Source organism: Felis catus, chromosome D2 (genome assembly GCF_018350175.1).
Source record: "Felis catus isolate Fca126 chromosome D2, F.catus_Fca126_mat1.0, whole genome shotgun sequence".
Taxonomy (NCBI): Eukaryota; Metazoa; Chordata; class Mammalia; order Carnivora; family Felidae; genus Felis; species Felis catus.
The window spans coordinates 14,326,826-14,349,956 of record NC_058378.1 but is presented as its reverse complement, the minus strand read 5'-3'; the positions used below and the strand labels follow the sequence as shown (position 1 = coordinate 14,349,956).

The window sequence follows — 23,131 nt, the reverse complement described above, 5'->3', positions numbered from 1 at the left end:
AATCACTAACTAGAAATTACAATTTTTTTAAATAAATGATACCATTTGGGGCTGGGTATTGATTCATCCAGCTGCTACCTGGTAACTTTCTTAAATCCTTTTAGCAAGCAATGATCATCTACAGAGATCCCGGTATTTTTCTCCAAAGCATAATTTTTTTAAGTCAGATCTTACTGTTAGCACTAATTTAAAGTCCAAAGCACATTGGGATATTTAACTCTCTGCAGATCTGGCTCACCTGTGGGCATTATTGCATCAAAAGGCTTTACGGGTTACTTTTGGATTGCTGGACTTCTAGACTTCTCCTAAATCGTAAGTTTGTGTTTTCTGTTTTTTTTTTTTTTTATTTTATCTATTGCAGAGTGTTTGGCTTGGTGTTTCTAAGAACTTAGAAAATAATCCAAGTTCTGTTATCTTTTATCCTGCATAAAAATGCTATTAGAATTTTAGATGCTGAGGGGTGCCTGGGTGGCTCAGTTGGTTAAGCGTCCAACTTCAGCTCAGGTCAAGATCTCACGGTTGGTGAGTTCAAGCCCCGCATCAGGCTCTGTGCTGACAGCTCAGAGCCTGGAACCTGCTTCACATTCTGTGTCTCCCTGTCTCTCTACCCTTGCCCACTCACTTTCTCTCTCTCTCAAAAATAAATAAACATTTAAAAAATTTAAAGAATTTTATATGCTGAAAGGTAGCTTTAAAAATTTTTGAGCAAGTCTTCTGAGCGCAAGATGAATGAAAAGGTTTTGAAGGCAGAGACAGTAAGAAGGACATCTGCTTCTAAAATGTCAACTGCTAAGATAAATCAAAATACTAGGAAATGCTATGAAACTCTGGTCCCCAGGGTTGTCAGGGATATGTTTGTGAAAGCAACTTAAAAGCTGCAGAATGTTCTATGACTCTAATAAGTGATTATCAAGGGACTTGCCACAAGGCCATGTGGCTAGGAGAGGCAAAGCAGGCTGCCTTCATTGACCACCCCCCTCCCAGAGCCCCACTCTTTGGTTTGTGGGGCAACCACACAGAGGGAAAGGCTCTAAGGACAAGCTTCTCTGAGTGATTTTATCAAGGGCCTTCCTAGAAGCATGACAGATGGTCTCCTGGGACTTTGGAAGATCTCGGTTAGCATTAAAGCTCTGTAAAGGCTGGGTATTTTCTACAAATGACACCTGCCCATAAGTTCCTTTCTGGTATCGACTTCTAACTGAAGTCAATGGTAGGTTTTTTGTCACCCCAGCAAAATGACCAGGCTACCCATCCCCTACTTCTCTTGTCAACTTCTCAGCCGCCTTGGACCTGATTCTACTAGTCCTTCCCTTTCCCTTCAAGTCGCAGTTCTTTCCTCCACCAGATCTTCTGCTTCTGCTCCACTGACTGTATTTTCCTTTGCGTGCAACTAACACCACCAGCACCACCACCCCGAAACAACAACGACAAGAATCAGTATTTGTACGTGTTTGCAACTTACCAAGCACTTCTCATGAGTGTGTTCACACACCCAGGCACAGTCCCCACAGCCCTTCTGGGACCTCACTGACCAACCTCTCGCCCTCTACAGCCCTGCCTATGGGACGTGGCCACTTGTTTATATTTCTGAATCCTGGGTTGGAAACTAGTACACTCAATCCACTTTGCTCGGAACACTCAGAAATGGAGATTTGATGATCCATTCATAATCCCTACATTGCCCCGAATGAAGAGTGCGTTTGTTTGGAAGATTGAATTTGCACCAAAAATGTATCATTTCCTCTTATACCTGGATGAATTCAGCACACACTGATGCTACTTTACTATCTCTGTGTCTCTAGTCCTTACTCTCTTTCCCTTAGCTGATATGCTTTGTCTTCAAATTCGTAAAAATAGAAATTTCACAAGGTTCAGGGCAGAGCTATAGTAGAAGAGTGCAGTGGTTAATAACATGGAATTTAGGGACAGACAAAACTGGATTCAAAGCCCAGCTCTACGATTTATAGTTTTGTGACCTTGGGCAAGTCACTTGACACGACTGAGTCTCAGTTTTCTCACCTGTCAAATAAGAATAAAAACAGTCTAACTTAGAAGATCATCAAGGTAAAACAGAACACTATGTATGAAAGCTAAGCACTGTTTCTAGACATAAGTAGGTACTCAACAAATGATAGCATCAACATCATCACCACCACCACCACCACCAGAGCACATCTTCCAAGCTTGAGCAATCATTTCCTTTGAAGAGCATTCCAGCCCATGGCTTTTTCCATCCAAGGCCACCTTGCCTCCCATTTCATCCAGTTTTGTGTTTCTAATTTTCACCTCCTTGAAAATCACTTCCAAATCTCTGCCGTCTACAAATCTGAGTTTTTAACCATCTCCCAGACATTTCTCCCAATGTGTCCTAGCAGCCCCTCAATGTTAACATGTCCCAAACTATACATTCTATTTTCTCACCCGGAAAACCATTCCTCCTTCTATTGGTGTTAATTGGCATCACTATGATCTTGTAATAGTGCATAAAATCTTAATACTACCTTTAACTTCTTCCTTACTCTTACACTAGCAATCACTGTATGATTCACATCCAAGTCGGTGGTGTTGTAACTCCAAATCATGTGTAGAACCCTCCCCTGCCACCCACCCCACCACTACTACCCTACTTCATTAATTTTTTTTTAACGTTTACTTATTTTTGAGACAGAGAGAGACAGAGAATGAACAGGGGAGGGGCAGAGAGAGAGGGAGACACAGAATCTGAAACAGGCTCCAGGCTCTGAGCAGTCAGCACAGAGCCCGACGCGAGGCTCAAACTCACAAACCGTGAGATCATGATCTGAGCTGAAGTCGGACAGTTAACCGACCAAGCCACCCAGGCGCCCCATTTCCTAGTATGTATCACCCAGGGAGTTCCAAGTTGTCTGATCTGTCCTGTAAAGCTGGGGTTGTGTTTCACTGTCTTGCACAAAGATCTTCAGGGTCTTTATTAAATAAACCGTTATTAAATGCTTTATTAAATAAACTGTTAATCCTGAGCCTGAATTCAAGGCCCACCACAATTTGGCAGTAACTAATCTTTCCAAACTCACCTGCCACTACAATCACCAACATCTCCTGCCCTTCAACCATACTAGACTATTTACTATTTCTCAGAGATACCGTATTTTCTCTTGTCTTGGTACTGCTGTTAATTCTGCATAGAATTCCTCCTCCCTCTCCCTCTTTCTGCCTGGCCAAATCTTACATGTTCTTACATGTCTACTTCCAATGTTTCCTCCTTAATGAAACTCCTCATTTACCCCGTGACAACTAATACGCCTACTTTGTGGCCTGCACAGAAATTTCTCTATCTCCTGTGCCACACATTACAGTCAAACTTCTCTCTCTTACAGTATTAATGTTCCTAAGGGACAAAAAACAAAAAACAAAACTGTGTTCCTTAATTTTTGTCCCTTGTACCCAGCAGGGTCCCACATAAACAATAGGATGTATTTATTGAATTGGCTCTTTTTTATAAGCTTTTAAAATAATTAGACATGATTTATAACAATTATGTCAATTCCCCTTGGACAGTACAGGGTGAACATCTCAGTCATCTTATATATCCCATAGTCAACATCATAGAATTCTCCCAGGATCCTGTCAAATAATGATTAGGGTTACCTATTTCATCCAAAATAATATCAGTGTTTTCCCTATAATCGTAAGGTTCATGAACATGTTGGCACATGGTGGGCAGCGTTAAGCCTCTTCTTATTCAATGTGAATTGTGTGTCCTCTGGACTTCCAATAACTAGTGCACACAGGGTTCAGTTTCCCCATTTCTATGGGAATCCTTATCATGCTAGTCCTTAATGTCTATACTGAATATTGGAAAGGGGTCTAATTGGTGCTTGAGTTTGTACTAGCAACCCTTAATGATGGCACAGGAAAGACTGAATCTAAAATGATCCTTCCTAAATCGGAGGGATTGCTTGGCTACTGATGCAATCCAACCTTCAGGTGCTGGGAATGGCTTGGATTTTGTTAATTTCCTTCAGATCTTTTTGAGTCATTCCCATTGTTCCCCCCAATAAAGACACTGAAGCTTTATCAAAAAATGCCTGCATAGTGGAAACTCATCTGACTTCTGACCTCTCAGTGTCCAAACCTCTAAGCCAAACTCCTGCTGAAAGCTCAAAGCACCCCTCCACAATGAACTCAGTTGAGTCTTGGCAAAATTTCCTTTAACCCTTCTGAGCCTAGGCTTCTTCAGCCACTCCTGCCCTGAGTATTTGTCATTCGTCCCCAAGTCTTTGACCTGCCACACAAATTAAATATCATTGATATTTAACATATCAATGAATGTTCAGGTATAAGAGAATGCCCTGAATAAGAAGTCTAATCAGAAGAGAAATGGACAAAAATATGAAAATGTGAAATAACAGTTAATTAACCAAACTCAAGAAATAAAGAAAAAAATCATCTCAGAAATAAAGACCTTATAAAATACCTAGAGATAATAGATTTGCTGAAAATATTGAAACCTGAGTAGAAGAATCATAAAAATCAAGAAGAGTAAAACACAATAAATCAATAAATAGAAGCAAAAGGATCTGGCAAAAGCTATAGATACATAAAATCAACAAATAAAACCCAACATTTACAATATGTGAATGATTGAAGTCCCCTAAAAGGAAGAGAAAACAATGGATGGTTATATTTAAATTAGTAATTCAAGAAAATTTTGTGAAAATAAAAGAAGATCTGGACGTTTATAGGGGAAAAGTGTATACCTGAGACAATTGACCCAGAATGATCATGCTCAAAATGTATTTCTGGTAAAACCTTTAGACTTTAAGGGGAAAAAATTGCTGGAATTCCAGCAAAGACCAGCCGACTCACAAAGCTTTAAAAAAAATCAGGTTGGCATTAGATGTCTCAATAATTACATAAAAAAGCAAGATAGCAATGGAGAAATATTTTCTGAAAATTGAAGGGAAGAAAAGTGTGAACCCAAGATGTTATATCCTGCCAAAGTGGCCTTCAGATATCAGGCTGTAGAACAACAGTTAGCAATTTTTTTCTGTAAAAGAACATATAGTAAAATTTAGGTTTGGGGGGCACCTGGGTGGCTCAGTCAGTTGGGCTTCCGGCTTTCGATCAGGTCATGATCTCACAGTTTGTGAGTTCCAGCCCCGCGTCGGGCTCTGTGCTGATGGCTCAGAGCCTGGAACCTGCTTCAGATTCTGTGTCTCCCTCTCTCTCTGCCCCTCCCCTGCCCATGCTCTGTCTCTCTCTGTCTAAAAATAAATAAAACAATTTTTTAAAAATGTTAAATAAAATAAAATAAATTTAGGTTTTGAAGACTATATGGTCTTGGTCACAACAATTCAACTCTGTTGTTGTAGCACAACAGGTGCCAAAGACAATATATAGGTAGTAGAATAGCTGTGTTCCAATTCAACTTTTTTTTTTTTTTTTTACAAAAACTTACATCAGACCACAATTGGCCCATGGGTCATACTTCGCTGACTCCTTGTGTAGTCTGTTGGGCTTGACAATTTTATGCCTTATTTAAGCAATGAATAAAAATTGAATTGTTCTATCAAAGTACTTCTACCACTTGCAGTGATCATTTAAACAATCCTAAGATATTGATAACATAGGGTAAACTCATCTTCCCACATTTACATATCATCCTGAAGCATTTGAAAATGAATCGTCATAAATATAACATAGCATGGAGCCACCTGGGGGGCTCTGTCAGTTAAGCATCCGACTTTGGCTCAGGTCATGATCTAGTGGTTTGTGAGTTTGAGCCCCACATTGGGCTCTGTGCTAACAGCTCAGAGCCTGGAGCCTGCTTTGGATTCTGTGTCTCCCACTCTCTCTGTCCCTACCCCACTCACACTGTCTTTTTCTCAAAAATAAGTAAACATTTTTCAAAAATAAAATAAAGTTAATATAATATAATATAATATAATATAATATAATATAATATAATATAATATAATATAGAAAAACATGTTTCCACGGAACTTTCTGGCTTTGGACATAGGTGGCTCTTGGTGCTCTGTTTCCCGCAGACTTTGGTCTATACCAGCCCCCAGATTCTCCAACCTCCAACCTCCTTCCAGAGCCTTGAATTTCCTTGAAGCTCTCCCATGAAGGCTTTAGACTCTCGCCCATGCACTGCATTAGCCTAGATGCTCACCAAGATTGACATGTGTATTCAATATTTATTTAACTCTTCTCTGATACCAAACATTGTGCTCTTTTCTGGGAATAAAGGGACTACAAAAGTTCAACTTTTAAGAAGCATGGGCTAGGTTGACATCAGCAAATTGGTGGAGTCTGCAGCTCCAAGTTCTTGATAGCTCCCTCCCCAGAAACACAAAAACAAGCGGGAACCATGAGTACCAACTTTACCAGATTTCTGTAAAACAGTCAAAAGTTTACAGCAACCAAATGAACTCTGACTCAAGAAAAGGGAATTTCAAAATGGTAGGAAAGCTCTGTGGTCATTTTATTTGCCTTTCCCCTGTGCCCTTTAGGCAGTTTTGGTCTTTCAGCATCAGCAGTCCACGTTTCTGGAAGGGAACCCTGGTCCCTGGCTCCGGAGGAAGGAGTGAAGACCTTATTCACAAGCTACTGTGTGTTATGGACTGAATCGTGCCCCCTCAAGATTCATATGTTGAAGCCTTAAGCCCCGATGTGACAGTATTGGAGAAAGGGCCTTAAGGGAAATAATTAAGAAGAATTGAGGTCACAAGGGTGAGATCCTCATCCAGTAGGGTGGGTGTCCTTATAAGAAGAAAAGACACACGAGAGTTCACACACAAGGAGAGGCTATCTGAGGACACAGCAAGACAACAGCCGTCGTAAGCCAGGAAGTGAAGCTTTGCCAGAAACCCGCCCTGATAGCACCTGGGTCTTGGACTTCTAGCTTCCAGAACTGTGAGGAAACAAACTTCTGTTCGTTACTCTCCACCCAGTCTGTGGTATTTTGTTACGGCAGCCTTAGCAGACTGCTGTGTCTACACTGTGTATATGTGTTCTAACCTGCCTGGTGGGTACCTGAAGGACTGACGGAAGGCACTCATCTGTTTTGCCTACCTCAGAACTCAGGCCAAAAAAGTGATGAGCATTGCTGAAAACACTGGAGGCTGAACTAACAGTCCTCAGATGTCTGAGGCAAAAGATTATAGCTGAAACCCGTATTAGACTGCCTAAGCAAAAGTTGAGGTGAGTTTCTTTGGGAAATTAGGACACTGAAAAGCATCCATGTATACTGGGGGATTTAGAAAGCCCCCTATGCCTTCCAAGGACAAAACACATGCTCAGAAAAGACCCTAAGCTTTCGTTTTGAGTCTTTTCAATGGGACCCTAAACCTTCAGCCTCGTGTTGATCCCTGATCTCAGTGCAAACCTGGCTAAATGCTGAAGGAGGGCACTGACAGACCCAATCTACAAAGATTGTAAGAGGTGCCTTTCTGTCTCTCCTCTTGTATGCTTGATTGCTATGTGTGTTTTTGTTGTTTTTGTTTTCAGCTGCTGGCATCCAAAGAAATCTCTGTCAAATACGAGCCCCCCAAAAAGGTAAGGAACAGATTTCAGTGACCACACATGGCAAGGAATACAGTCTTTGCAATAGTCGTTTGGGAAAGTCACCAAACAAATGGACTACTACAGCCTTCAACAGCCAAAACCACAACACAAACGCAGAACAAAACAGAAAAGGTAAGGGAGAGAGTACTACTTCCGAAGTTACATATTAGAATATAAAAATGTCCAACTTTCAGCCAAAAATCACAGTGTCAGTGTGTAGCCTGCTTAAGACTCTCTTTCAATAACTAAATAACTAAATAACTGAATGAATAAATAAATAAATAAATAAATAAACAAGTAAATAAATCAATAACAAGGCGGTGTGATAAGTACCACGATGGTTTTATATATATAGGGTAGATGGGGCGGGACTCAAACTGACCGCTGGCCTCCGAGAGAGAGACCAGAAATACTTCTACAGAGGAGGTACCACCTGAGTGAGCATTTTGAAGGTAAATAGAGGGGGAGCAGGCTAACAACACAGGAAGTAGCATGCACAGAAATAAGAAGGTAAGAATAGTAAGCCAAAAGTTGAGAACTAGTGACGTCCGAGTTGTCTTTCATACACACTGGTAACATACGTAGCTGTCTTATTTGATTGCACCCTTTTCTGTATCATTCAGAATGTATTCTCTTTTTCCTGGTTTTTATTGAGCTATAATTGACATATAACATTACATTAGTTTAAAGTGTACGATGAAATGACTTGATATACTTGTATATTGTGAAATGAATGTCGCAATAATTTAGTTAGCATCCATCACCTCACACATAGTTAGTTACATGTTGTTGTTGTTGTTGTTGTTATGAGAACTTTTGGAATCTCCTGTCTTAGCAACTTTCAGATAGTATTAACCATAGCCACCATACTGTACATGACATCCCCAGAACTTAATTATCTTACAACTGGAAGTTTGTAGCTTTTGACCCTCTCCACCCATTTCCCCCCAAACCCCCATGTCCCGCCTCTGGCAACCACCAATCTGTTCTGTTTCTGTGAATTTGGCTTTTTTAGCCAAATAAGTGAAATCATACAGTATTTGTCTTATCTATATGGATATGTCTTATCTACATCGATATTTAGATCTGTCTGTGATACATATGTATATATCACATCTTCTTTATCCAGTCATTCATCAGTGGACCCTTCTGCTGTTTACATGTTTCGGCTGTAATAAATAGTCCTGCAATGAATATGCAAGTGTAGCTATCTCATCAAGATACTGATTTCGTTTCCTTTGGATATATACCTAGAAGTAGAATCCAGTGGATCCAATGGAAACAAGCTCATATGGTAGTTCTATTTTTAATTTTTTGAGGACCATGCCCCATACTGTTTTCCACAGTGGCTGCACCAATTCACATTCCCCGCATTTACTACCATGAAGGCATTTGAGCCAACATTTTTAAATTAGAGGAGATTTCACATTAAAGTGTAGATTTCTACAATCTCACGATTCCTGGGTTCGAGCCCCACTGACAGCTCAGAGCCTGGAGCCTGCTCTTGATTCTATGTCTCCCTCTCTCTCTCTCTCTCTGCCCCCTCCCACTTGTGCTCTCACTTTCTCTCTCTCTCTCTCTCAAAAATAAATAAATAAATTTTAAAATTTTTGAAAAGATGTGGATTTCTGATTTCCCTTAAGTAACTTCTCTTGAAAGAAACTTCCAGCAATATTGCACCTGCATTTCACAGCAAAAATCAGCCAGCCCCACTTGGGGCTACACCCTTCAGCCAGATCGTTCGTGAGTATTTGCGTGTGTATTTGTGCTGGCCTTTGCTCATTTGAGCTATTAACCTGGGCTCTGTGGGCCTTAGAGATAACTACTGATGCCGTATGGAGTTTGGGGCCATAACTGCATTAGATAGCTAGGTAAATACAGATGAGGCATACAAAGGCACATACAAACAGTGCATCAGTGTGGGTGTCCATTAATATCTCTGGCAGAAGATAAGGCTGCAGAGACGGGTAGAGCCCAAATCATGAAGAATCCCTTCAAATACCCACCGTTTTCTGACTAATACATAGACTGTGGCTAAAAGAAATTTAAGCCAAACATCCCACTGCTTAGATGTCCCTCCTTCAGAAAGCACCATGATACAACTCCAGGAGAGAGCAGGCAGCCAAAGCAGGAGCCATGTCATGCTATCAGAGCAGGTGGAAGCAGACGGGTCCTAGAATCCCATCTGGGACTGCACATGGGCGCCAACGCTCATAAAATTAGCTAATGGAACTGACAGCGGGCTGCTTTCAATACAAGATGTGACTGGATCAATCCAGCAAGCAACAACACACACAGTGGAGAATCAATAAGGAAGGCACTTCAGTGTCCTGGCCAAGGTCTGGCAGAGAGGGCTCAGTGTGGATTTCGATGAAAAGCAATCGAGCTGCAAAGTCGAAACTAAAAATAGAAACTCTTTCAACTTTTATGGGAACTCGGAAGTATATGCCATATGGATGGCTTTATTAACATTAGAATTAATAATAGATGTTTGCAGGAAATGCTACATATTTCCAAACAGTCCAACCATAGGGAGTCCCAAGACCCTTCGGCTGTTGCCAGGTTATTTTAGACGTCACTTATGGAAACCCATTCTAAAAATTCTCTTATCTATGAATGAGTGTGTTAAGCACTCCATATATCCATCTGTACCCGTCTGTGACCCTCAAATATGAATCTGGGAAGGGTTCTAAACATTTAATACCACAGACTAGAAACTAAATGTCTTAATCATCTGTGATATCTTGCTACAATGGATTACTTTTCAGGTTTTAGTAATGCAATTCAGTATACCGTACAGTTCGTTTACAGCAACAATAAGAAATAGCTACAGTTTCTATTATTCCGTTGTCTTGCCCTTTTCAATCCGGTCTCCATCAAGCCTCTGAGCAGCCCTCTGAATTGGAGAGATAGAAAAGATTCTTTAGATCCACCTGATGGAGTGTATCTCTTTGGAGACATAGCTCACCGGCTCCAGAAGAGCCTTTTTGAAATTTACAATCAGTACCTGGAGAGCGCTCTCATTGAGCTCACAGAGCCCGATTTACTTAACCAGAATCTGTGTCAATGACCATCCACGAAGTCACCTAATACGCCCCTGAAAGAATGGGATGTAGGGCAGGTAGGCTTTTTTCTTTAATCGGGCATTGCCGCAGCAGTGCTGTGTTAAAACTCCACCTCACGGGACATGTGGGTGTCTCAGTCGGTTAAGCGTCCGACTTCCTCTCAGGTCAGATCTCACCAGTTGGTGAGTTCGAGCCCCGCGTTGGGCTCTGTGCTGACAGCTCAGAGCCTGGAGCCTGCTTGGGGTTCTGTGTCTCCCTCTCTCTCTCTGCCCCTCCCCCACCCACACTGTCTCTCTCTCTCTCTCTCTCTCTCTCTCTCTCTCTCTCTCTCTCAAAAATAAACATTTAAAAAAATCCACCTTGCACTCAGTGGCCTGTAACAAGCAAGTCTCTGCCGGTGCTCACCAATCTGCAGGGGATTGCACTTTGGCTGGCTTAGACTTGGCTCAGTGGAGTCGCGTGGCCACAGGCTGATGGCGGGTGTCACCTTTTGAAGATGCTCAGCTCTGTTCCCTGTATGTCTCTGCCCTTGTTCTTTGTGGTTTTGGTTTTATGGTTTTAATTGAGCATTTTATATGATTCCATTTTCTCTCCTTTCTTAGTATATCAGTTATATTTATTTCAAAACTTTTTTTTACTGATTTCCCTAGAGTTTGCATTTACAACTAATCCAACTACTTCCAAATAATCCATGTCATATGTAATGTGAGTACCTTATAATAATAAAATAATCCTAATTCTTTCCCCATCCCTTGTATCATCTCTGTCATTCATTTCATTTATAGATAAGTATACATAAGCATATAAAGACACATATAACCATAACATCTAGGGGCACCTGGGTGGCTCAGTCAGTTAAGCCTCCAACTCCTGATCTCCACTCAGGTCATGGTCTCACGGTTCATGAGTTCAAGCCCAACATCGGCCTCTGCGTTAATGGCACAAAGCCTGCTTGGGATTTTGTCTCTCCTTCTCTCTGCCCCTCACCCACTTGTGCTCCCTCACTCTCTCTCAAAGTAAATAAATAAAATTTAAAAAAATAAACATATCTATACATCATCAAATGCATTGTTGCTGTTATTATGTTGAGCAAACTGTTAATCTGTTAGGTCAGTTAGGAATGAGAAAACTATCTTCACTTATTCCTTTTTCCATGTTCTTCCTTTCTTCATGTAGATCTAAGTTTCTGACCTGTTTTATTTTCCTTCTCTCTACAGAACCCTTCACATTTCTTGCAAGGCAAGCCAATTAGCAACGATTTCCCCCAATTTTTATTTATTGCTCCATTTTTAAGGGATAAATCTGTGGGATACAGAATTCTAGATTGGTGGGTTTTTTTTTTTTCTCTCAACACTTCAGATGTTTCTCTCCTCCCTTGATTGCATGGTTTTGAAGAGAAGTTGGATGTAATCCTTTGTTTCTCTAAAGGCAAGGTTCCTCCAGCTTCTTTCAAGATTTTTTTTCTTCATCTTTGATTTTCTATAGTTTAAAAATGAAATGCCAAGGTACAGTTTTTGTTTGTTTTGCTTTGTTTTGTTGGCATTTATCCCACTTGGTGTTCTCTGAGCTTCCCAGATCTGTGGTTAGGTTTCCAACATTAAATTGGGGGAAATTCGAAGTCATTGGTTCAAATATTTCTTTTCTTCCTTTCTCTCTTTCTTCTCCTGGTGTTCCCAGTAGGTATATGTTATGCCTTCTTTTTTTTTTTAATATTTATTTTTGAGAGAGAGAGAGAGAGAGAGAGCACAAGCAGGGGAGGGGCAAAGAGAGAGGGAGACACAGAATCTGAAGCAGGCTCCAGGCTCCAAGCTTGTCAGCAGAGCCTGATGCGGGGCTCGAACCCATGAACCATGACACCATGACCTGAGCTGAAGTTGGACACTCAGTTGACTGAGCCACCCAGGCGCCCCTATGTTACACCTTCTGTAGTGGTCCTACAGTCCTTGGATATTCTGTTCTGGGTTTTGTTTTCTGTTCTGGGTTTTGTTTTCTTTGCTTTCCAGTTTGGGAAATGGGTCTTAGTTTTTTCCCCTCTCTTAGGTGGGAGAGGGTGGCTAGCATGGCTGGAGTTGAGTATTTATCTCCCTTTGTGGCAGGCTACAGCTGGCTGCAATTGGCTAGTTCCCTTCCTCCTGGTTAGGCCCTGAAGACAGCCCAGCAGGTTGGGCTCTGTTAAGTAGTTCCACCTGAGGGAAAGCCTTCTTAAGAACGGAGCGCCCTGATGTATTTCAAAATGGTTCCTTCACCGTGACCTCCTGCTGCCGGAAGCACGAAGGAAAATTTCTGTGACATTTACTGTGAGAACCTGGTCAAGATCCTGGAGGTAAATGTCACAATATTGTGGGCCCCCCGCCCCATGACAGGGTCCCCTGGAGTTTTTAACTCTCAGAGTTGTCTGCCCTGAGCCTCCAGCAACTTGTCGATTCAGTTCTGGTTTTCTTACCCCAGCACTGGTGCCGGTGGCCATTTCTGCTTGTTGGTCTCTGCTCCTGGGTTTTCTCTGTATTTGTCTGTATCTATCTCCACCCTTAGGGGCAGTGGTTTGCCGTGTCCTTACTTCTCTTACAGATCTTAGGATAGTTGTTTTTGTTTTTGTTTTTGTTTTTTAGCCTGTTTAGCTTTTTACTTGTTGTTAGGAGGGGATAGTGACTTCCAAGCTCCTTATATGCAGAACTGGAAATCAGAGGGCTTTTCCTTACTTTTCCAGGAAAAATCCTTTAAGAAATACCAAGGTGAGGCAAAACAGAAATGACTGCAGAAAACACAAATTACACCAATGTAGATGCTTCTCCCCTTTGACCCTCTGACTCTTCAGTGACAAGGCTGCTGTGCCCCACAGGCTCCGGGCTGTTCCTCCACCTCCTCCAGTAGCCACCTCTTGTTTGACCTCCAGTGGCTCTTGTTTGACCTCCAGGTCTTCAGCCTGACTCCCATGGAGGTCACGCCTCTTGTGCTCCCATCCCAATTCATTGTCCTCAGGCTGTCCCTCACAGCCACCAACATTTTTATTTCCCAACGTAAGATGAGCCCAACCCTTTTTAGCCATGTGTCCCCTTTGCAGCCATCACCAGGGACCTAGGATTCCAACTCCTTGGTCCCTGTAGGTCCAAGAATGTGTAGAGATTTCATCTGATTCCAGGGTAAGGAATGTGTTGTTACTGGCAACGCAAATGATAAGAAACCACCCTACAGGTGAAGCCCTTTCCCTTCAACCATTAGCTTACGGTATAGCAACCCTTTAAGCATTCGATAATCAGGGTCCATACAGAATAATTACAAAAGTTTATCTGTCATCTGGATTGTGTAGTCTATGTTTACATTAGCTTTTGGTCCCCATAGTATTTATTACTTATTCTACTTAGAGTCAACTAAGACCCCATAGATTTACTTAGATGTTCATTCTTTCCTATTCAACCAAAGTTGTTGAGTTTCGAACACGAACAGGATTTCACACTTAGCATTTATTTATTTGTTCCATAAATACTTCTAAAAAGGGAATTTCTGTAATTGAAAGAGCTCCTATCTTTAAGAAACTTAGAAATTAATAAGCAGACTGATCAAGGTCACCAAGACCTGGACATGAGACAATTGACTCTCAGTGTTAGGCTGTGCCGTTCCAATCTGGAGGGATTGGGAACTACTTCATGAAGGAAATAACTTGTTGAATTGAGCCTAACAGGATGAATAGGATTTTTAGAAACAGATGGATGACGAGGCAGTTTGGATGAACACAAAACAGAGAGAGAGACAGCATGTTAGGGATAGGATCTGGGAACAGCAAATAGCTCAGAAAAAGAGATAGGCATCTGTAGAAGAGTGGTAGGAGACAAAATCAGAAAACAGGGCAAGTCCCAATGTGAGGGTCTCCAGTGTCATGCTGAGACATTGGGTCACTTATTAGTAATAGAAAGTCACTAGAAGTGATTAAGCGAACAGTAGCATGATTAAATATTGTTTATTCCAGCCCACCACAAGAGGACTTTGGATCATTTTGATCTTGAATTTGTCATTAAAACTATGAACTATCTCCTCCAGCCCCAGATTCCCTGAAGGTTTGATGAGCATCTTAAACATGCTTCTCTAATTTGACTTCAAAATGTACAGAAGGCATAACCCTGGTCATACCCCTAAAAGTATGACCTCCCTCTAGGCTGATGATTACTCCAATTCTTTGAGCTATGCTTATTCAAACATGTAATACCCATGTATAAAAGCATCCAGTCCACCGTTCTCAATAATGGCAGATATTATTGACTGCTTATATCAATACACTTGATTTGCATGTATTACCTTATTTAAACCTTTCACCAACCCTATCAGCTGAGGCTATTGACACCCTGCATTTCTTTAAACTGCAACATCTTCCCTTTTCCAGACACTTGAATCTCAGTTCTATTACTTGGTTTCCTATCAATTCCCCAAAGAAAATATGGATTTTTATCAATTAGATTCCTCAAAAGACCTTCAGGCAACTGCAACTCCTTTAATGTCTATCTGGTTAATATAAAGAGTCATAGAACTCACAAGACGAATTAGAAACTTCATTTTTGTGTTCATGGGGGCTAAATAAAAAGTTTTAAATCTGGCACAGGGGAATAGTCAAATAGAGTTTTAACTTAGCCAAAAAGGATGATTTTTATCTAAGTAGACCTGAATTTGCTGAAAAATTTAAAATAATCTAACGCTGCCGGCATGAGCCTTTAGTTGCCTGGGTAATAAAGCAGGTTTCCATGGAAACCCATGGGTCTGTACCAAAGAAATGCCTTGAATTTTAATGGCATAGAAGAGTATCATCTAAGAAATACCAACTATTGATTGCTAACTGTGACTTTCTTGGTAGTGACTGTGAGCCTTTGATGGTCATATCTGTTAACAATGGTGGTTGTTTTCACCAGGAAAACAACCGTTAGATGTGTGAACAGCTGGGATAGCTAATACTCTGTTTCCTTTTACTTCTCTACACTACAGAGGTTCAGTCTCCACATGCATTTTGACCTTTACTGTAGACAAAGAAAAGGGTTGTTTCCTAATTATTGTATACTTTTGCATTAAGTGTGATGCGTTCTATTTTTCTTACCAATTCTCACCAATGAGATTAGTAAATCTCATAGCCAGACTGTCATCCTGTGATCTTTCTTCTTCTAAGTACATGAGACTAAGAACGTAATGAAGGACCAAGGGGGCAGGGAATCTGTTTCAGAATATGTTTTCTGTTTTATAGATTGAGTTTTCAGCCTGCCCTGCTCCCTGTTTAGAGGATGTTCAGGAAACACCTATTCACTGAAAGCGTGTCCAACATTACATTGATGACCATTCCTTACTAACCCACAAGGGAGTAGAGCATCACCTATAGATTTCCTTGCTACAACTCACAGCCAATAAGCAGAGAGATGAATGGCTTGGTAAAAGTCATGTAGCTACTAAATAGCAGATTCAGGATTTGAACCCCTGAAGTCTGTTATAGAAAATGGGAGACACTGACTTGAGTGAGACTCTGGGGAGAGACCATGTTGACTTCCTAAGGGTTTTATCTATCATGTCTGGCTTCAGTTTGCTGTCTAATGTAGCTGTGCTTTAAGTGACAGGCATCAGAGTAAGCAAAGGTGTTTAGGCTTTGTGAGGAATGGAGTTGGAGAAGGAGAGTTTCACTATTGGAAGACAGCAGGATGGGCTCATTTCAAGGCTCATTCGACTACCTTCCAAGAGACAGAATGCTTTGGGGACCACAGCCAGCTTGTTTGGAATTAAGTTTTACTGTTATCATAACAGTCTATGGGCAATATCCCTTATTAAATCAGAGAGGATTATATACACAGCTCAGTACTCTGCTCCTCCCCTTACCCTCACCTCTTCTATTTTTCTCATCTCCATATTTTTAAATTAGAAAGGTTAGAGAATATATATGGCCTTCCTACCATGTTAACAATGATATGAAATCATAATAAACATTTATTGATTATTAACTTTGTGCCAAGCATTCTTATCAGTACATTTTATATACTTACATTATATAACACACACACACACACACACACACACACACACACACACACACACCCTCATTCATTTTACCCCTACAGTATCTAAGGTAAAAAGTGTTACTATCCTAGGGTTGATACTAGCCCTTTCTGAGGGCCTGACTTTCTATCTACCTATTGTTAATTTTTGTCTCCATAAAAGTATGTTTCTGCCATATGCAAAGTAACAGCTGCATGTGTTTATTTCCTAGAAACTCCTTCATCCTGCTACAATACATATTGGTTGCTCTATGCAAAGATTTCATTGTGGAACTTCCCTTTGTGTAAGAGATCATTTGTCCTGGATCCATCTTTTTGTCTTAATTTCCTTGATTTGGCGGAAGGTATTCTCTATAGCCTCTTACAGGAGAGTATAGGGGAGATATTTAAGTCTTTGCATATCTGAAAATGCCTTTATCCTCCCCCCACATTTGCGTGATAATTTAGCTGGCTCTAGAATTCTAAGTTGCAGATAATTTCCTCTCAGAATTTTGATGACATTCGATTTGTTGTCCTCTGGCTTCTGATGCCACTACTGAGAAAGATGAATCCATTCTGCTTTGCTGATAATGTGTAAGTAGTCTCTAGTTCTCTGGAAGTTTCCAGGATCTTCTTTGGTGTTCTGCCATTTCACAGTAGCATGCCTCAATATGAGTCTCTTTCACACCTTTTGCTATGCACTTAGTGAAGCATCTCAGTCTAGAGTTTTATGTCCCTTGGTTCTGGGAGATCCCCCTCTCCACCCTCTTTTCTCAGTTCACCTTCTTGGACTATTAGTAGGATATTGGATTCACTGGACTGATCCACTAATTTTCTTTCTCTATTGTTATATTCCATCTCTTCTGATCTTGTTTATCTTTCAGAAAGATTTGATCAAATTCTTTCCGTTTCTTCAACTGCAAATAACAAAAACCTAAAGTTATACCTTTAGCAAGAGGGTTTAAATAACTCTCTTATGTTGTATGGAAACCAATTTGACTATAAATTATATTTTAAAAAAAAACTCTCTTATGCCAAGGGCCAGAGATAGGCTGCCCATTGTTGGTATGAGAGCTCTATTCCGTGAAGGGGTCCCGTCAGCTTCCATCTATCGCCAAGTTTGCCTTATGGGGCATGCCAGTTATTTTTTCGTGTGAAAGTTTCCATAAGTCAGCAAAAAAGTATTTTTACTCACATGTCAAGAATTAGTTCACATAGCCACATCCAGCTGCATGGAGCCTGGAAAATGTCGCCTGTATTTTGAATGGCCAGGCCCTTAGCAAAAACCGTAAGGAGGATTATTTGGAAGAAGATAAGGATACATATTGGAACGGCCATTTCTTGTTGATTTAGTCAACTGTCATATCGCCCACGTAGATAACCACGCAAGTGAAGAATAAAGATAGTTGTCTTTGTTTCTTGCAGTCTGGATGCTTTTTCTTTTTTTCCCTTGTTTATTGCACCGGCTAAAACCTCCAGCACAATGTCTAACAGGAAGACATGAAGTGAGAGTTCCCAGTTATCGTTCTTGATCTTTTGTGGAAAGTATTCAGCCTTTCACCATTAACTATCTTGTTAGCTGTAGGATCTTGGCAGATGGCTTTTATTAGGTTGAACCCTTCTGTTCTTTTTTCTGAGACATTTTATCAGAAGTGGATGTTATTTTTTGTCAAATGTTTTTTCTGTGTCTTTTGAATGATCATATGTTTTCTCTTTAAGTTTGGTAATAGAGTGAATTATGCTGATTAATTTTTTCCAATGTTAAACCAACCTTGCATTTCTGAGAGAAACCCCAGTAATTCAGGATATATTATCTTTTTAAAGTATTGTTAGATTCAATTTGCTAAAAAAAAATTCTTTGGAATTTTTACATCTACTTTAATGGGAATATCATTTTGTAGTTTTATTTTCTTGGAATGTCTTTGCCTGGTTTGGTATTAGGATAATGCTAGCCTTATTATGAGTTCCTGCTTCTCACTTTTCTTGAAGAGTTTGTGTCAAATTACTATTCTTTCCTAAATATTTGGCATAATTTGCTGGCGAGGTCATCTGGACCTGGAACATTTTCAACTACAAATCTCATTTCTTTCGTAGATAAAAGTGCTATTCAGGTTACCTTCTTAGGTGAGCTTTGGAGTGTGTGTCCTTCAAGGAATTTGTCTATTTCATATCTGTTGTCAAATGTCTTGGCATAAAATTGCTCATAGTATTCTCTTACCATTCTTTTAATATCTGTGGACTATGTAGTGAGGTCACTTCTCTCAGTAGTGATATTGGTCATTTGTATTTTTCCCCTTTTTTTCCTGATTACTCTGGCTAGAGAGTTATCAATGTTATGGACCTTCTCAATGAACTGGTTTAAGTGCATTTTTATATCATTTTTCTGTTTTCTCTTATTTCCACTTAGATCTTTATTATTTCCCTATTTTGTTACTTAAGGTTTCATTTCTTCTTTTTTCCTAGTGTCTTAAAATGGAAGCTGTGGTCATTGGTTTGCAACCTTTCTTTTCTGATCTATGCGTTTAGTGCTAAAATTTCTTTTCTAAGTAATGTTTTAATTGTATCCCTCAAATTCTGATATGTTGTAGTTTTCATTTAACTAAAATACTTTTTAACTTCTGTTCTGATTTCTTCTTTGGTGCGTGGCTTGTTTCGAAGTGTGTTAGTAGTTTTCAAGTATTTGGGAATTCTCCAGAGATCTGTGTTATTGATTTACAATTAAATTTAATTGTGGATGGCTTGAATTCTGTTTTATAGCTCAGAAGATGGTCTATCTTAATGACTGTTTCACATACATCTAAAAAGAATGGTTTATTCTGCTGTTGTTGGAAAAAGTGTTCTAAAAATATCAATTTAGTCAAGTTGGTTGATAGTGTTGTCCAAGTCATCTATATCTTTGCTTATTTTGTCTACTTATTTTCTCAATTGTTGACAGAGTGATACTGAAATCTCTGACTTGTGTGTATTTCTCTTTGCAATCCTGTTTTGTTTTTGGGTTTTTTTTTTTGTTTTTGTTTTTGCTTTATGGATTTTGAAACTATTTTTAGGAGCATAAGTGTTTAGGATTTGATCAACCCCTTTATCACTCTGGAATGATCTTTTCTGTGGCAGTACTTTTTACTTTGAAATCTATTTGGTCTGATATTAATGAAGCCGCTCCAGGTTTCTTTAGTGTTACCACACTATATCTTTTTTGATCTTTTCACTTCAACCTGCTTGCACGTTTGAAATGCATTTCTTGTAGACAGAGTATAATTGGGGGTGTTTTTGAATCCAACCTGAAAATCTCTGCCTTTTAATTGGGGATATTTAGACTATTTACACTTTATGTGCTTATCAATGATGGTTAGGTTTATATCTGTCATTTTAAAATTTGGTTTTCATTTGTCTTGTTCTTTTTAATTTTAATCTCGTTTCTGTCTTATTTTGGATTAATTGAATATTTTGATGATTCAAATATATCTTTGTTGATTTACTAGCTCTATCTCTTTTTAAAAAACACTTCAGGGGGCACCTGGTCTGCTTGGTTGGTTGAGCGTCAGACTCTTGATTTCGGCTCAGGTCATGATCCCACAGTCATGGGATCGAGCCCTGTGTCTGGCTCTGCACTGAGCGTGGAACCTGCTTAAGATTCTCTCTCGCTTGCCCTCTGCCCCTCTCCCCCTCTGACTCCTACCCACATAGATTAGTTCAGGCTGTTCAATTGTCATATAAATGGAATTATCCAATACGTACTATTTTGTGTCTGATGTCTGTTCATCATGAGTTTTAGGAAATTCATCTATGCTGTTGCACGTGTCAATGGTTATTTTTTATGGCTTATTAAATTTCATTGTGTGGATATACCATAATATGTCTTTCTGTGCTGTTGTTAATGGGCATGTAGATTGTTTCCAGTTTTTAGTTATTATGAATTAAATATCTACGAACATTTTTTTAAATGATTTTCTTTTTTGTAAATTTTTTTAATGTTTATTTTTGAGGGAGACAGATAGAGTGTGAGTGGGGAAGGGGCAGAGAGAGAGGGAGACACAGAATCTGAAACAGGCTCCAGATCTGAGCTGTCAGCACAGAGCCCAACGCAGGGCTTGAACACATGAACTGTGAGATCATGACCTGAGCTGAAGTCCGACGCTTAACTGACTGAGCCACCCAGACACCCCTCTATTTTTTCTAATGACTAATGACAGTGAGGTCCTTTTTATGCGCTTTTTGGATCTTTTTTTAAATATTTATTTGTAAAGTATCTATTTGAGTCTTTTGCTGATTAAAAAAAAATTGAGTTCTTTTTATTTTTCTTGTTGATTTGCACAAGTGCTTTTTTGTATTTTGTCTAAGTCCTTTGCTAGATATATGTACTACAAATTTTTTTTCCCCAAAATCTGTGCCTTGCCTTTTCTTTTCTCAGCAATGTCATTAATGAGTATCCGTGTTTAATTTTCGTGGAGTCCACTTTCTCATTTTTTTTCTTTTCAGTGAATGCCATTTGTGTCACATAGGTAAAGGCTGTTGACTTGAAAAAGATGTTTACCCTGCTCTGAGTTTCTAAAGTTTTTGTTATCCCTTGATTGTGGCCTTTATATAAATAACATTCTATCTTGCTTTTTTGGATGCACATTTTCTTTTTAATCTCTGAGGTGACAAATGCTTTTTTATTATTTTCTCCTCTCTGTGTCATCTGTTTCCTTCTAGTTCTTCATACTTTGTTTATTCCAGTCTCTTTCTTCATTTTGGAAATCTTTTTGAAATGTCAGGTGATTCTTGGCTGGGCGTGAAGAGTCAGGGATTGAACAGTTGATTTCTCGTTCTGTCAGGTGAGCAGAAACAGTGGCTGGTGGGCTGCCATATACAATGGCCAAGGAGTAAGCTAGGCTTTCTGAGGAATCTCCGCATATCAGTACCTCAAATTGTCTTCTCTGGAGCACCTCAGTTTCTTTGCAATTGTATTTTTCACTCCCTTGCCTGAAGCATAGTAGAGGGGTTAAGAAATCTGTACCTCCATGAGAATGGAGCTGAAGGTAACACGGTTGAGTAGATAGACTTCCATTTAATTATCACATGTGTAGATCTATGCCTTGTTCCTGCCTTCTGTCATATCGTCAAGGTTGGAGTTTCTCAGAATCAGTTTCTGGAGTGAATTCATTAATTCATTCCAAAATGGTTGATTTTCATATGCCAAGTGCTGTCCACAATGTGGAGAGTAGGCAGTGAGCCAAAGTCCCTGATCTTGTGAGTTTAGATTCTCCTTGGAGGAGATGGAAGGGAATGAAATCAACAAATATATAATAGGTCCCAGTAAGAAGAACACAATAAGATAAAGGCGATAGAGAGTGACAGAGGGTGCTATTTTTGTAGATGTGGAAAGCCTTTCTAATGGGAGACCTAAAGGAAGAAAGGAAGGAAGTCCTGCAAATATTTATGGGTTCTAGAGAGAGGGAATAGTGGTGCAAAAGCCCAGAGTGAGTGTGAGCCTGTGAAGAGCAGGGACTGTGTGTACCAGGGAAGGGAGTCGAGTCTCTAAGTCCTTGTTTTGAGAATTCCATCCTCTCCCCCAACCACATTTCCAGCCCTGTGCCTCACCCAGTGCCATATCTAACATAGTCACACCCAGACTTAGTCATGTTTTTTTATTTACTTATTTAAGTAATCTCTACATCGACACCAAGATTAAGAATTGCATGCTCTTCTGAGTCAGCTAGGTGCCCCTGGACTTGATCATATTTTATTTTATTGTTTTCTTTTTTAATTTTATTTATTTTGAGAGAGAGAGAGACAGACAGACAGAGAGTGTGTGTGTGTGTGAGTGGGAAGAGGGGCAGAGAGAGAGGGGAGAGAGAATCCCAAGCAAGCTCTGCACTGTCAGTGCTGAGCCCAACTAGGGGCTCGATCTCATGAACCACAAACCGTGAGATCATGACCTCAGCCGAACCAAGAGTCAGTCACTTAATGGACTGAGCCACCAGGCACCTCTTGATCATATTTTAAATACTCCTCCCCCCACACACAACAAAATTATTTTCAGTAATAAGCATAAAATGAAACAATAATGACTAGAAAAGAAACATAGTGAACATTTTCTTTTATTGAGCTTTATATATACAATAAAATCAAAGTAATATAAATATTACGGCACGAAAAAAGGAAAAAAAAATACTAGATAATGCTTTTACTCCATGAATATATTTTTTGGAAAACAAACGCGTGTATCCCTACATATGGATCTGTCATAGGAATGAATATAAAACATAGCTGTTTTCAACCCTTAACTTGGGCAAATTTTTCAGTGACTTTGTCAAAATGTATCTCCTTTATGTATTCATGTTCTTTAGATAGTTATAGCTAGGTAAGTCTATTTATCTTCAATTATAGTTGATCAAAACCAAATACTATTAGAGCACCTGGCTTGCTCAGTCGGTTAAGTGTCCAGCTTTGGGTCAGGTCATGATCTCACAGTTCTTCAGTTTGAGCCCCACATCAGGCTCTGTGCTGACAGCTCAGAGCCTGCAGCTTGCTTTG

The 23,131-nt window shown here is 39.8% G+C and overlaps 1 protein-coding gene across 2 annotated transcripts in view; it reads left to right on the top strand.

Moving 5' to 3' along the window:
- Window positions 1–12,836: 12,836 nt before the first annotated feature.
- The window catches only part of LOC101082948 (cytochrome c oxidase assembly factor 6 homolog), a 60,555-nt gene continuing 50,260 nt past the window's right edge, over window positions 12,837–23,131 (top strand). The window contains exon 1 of one of the 2 annotated variants that reach the window (XM_045039932.1): window positions 12,837–12,942. The gene's annotated coding sequence lies outside the window, so the exon portion shown is untranslated. The remainder of the gene's footprint in view (window positions 12,943–23,131) is intronic. The other variant, XM_045039931.1, reaches the window with a different exon arrangement.